Source organism: Cryptomeria japonica, chromosome 3, assembly GCF_030272615.1.
Source record: "Cryptomeria japonica chromosome 3, Sugi_1.0, whole genome shotgun sequence".
Classification (NCBI taxonomy): Eukaryota; Viridiplantae; Streptophyta; class Pinopsida; order Cupressales; family Cupressaceae; genus Cryptomeria; species Cryptomeria japonica.
The window spans coordinates 467,395,081-467,395,601 of NC_081407.1; positions in this window are offsets into that span (position 1 = coordinate 467,395,081).

Below are 521 nucleotides of genomic sequence, written 5' to 3' on the forward strand. Positions count from 1 at the left end.
ACATATGATAGAAATAAACTATATTCTATCAAGATGAAAATACTGATCAACTGGATCATCAATCGTTACATACAACGAATATGAGCCTGCTTATATAGGCAAGGCTATATGGATGTGTGAGCACACAAACATGACATGTGGCTCAATAAGAAACAAGGGTAGGTAGGAAATAGGTGTGGGTAGGTAGGAGAAAAAATATAATATTTCACATGAGGTGGATCACCCACTGAATGTGGAGTGTAACAACAAGATCAACACCATAAAAGGTGGAAATTATCCTACACACACTATCCCAAGTGGCACAAACACCCAAATGTCTCATACCCAAACTCCTATGAAATGCATTTACTAAGTAAACTTAAGTAAGGTGTAATAATATCCAAGATGAATAATTATTTACACCAACAATACATACATACATACATACATACATACATACATACATATATATATACACACGTGTATATATATACATATATACATATATATATATATATACATATATGTATATATATATATAT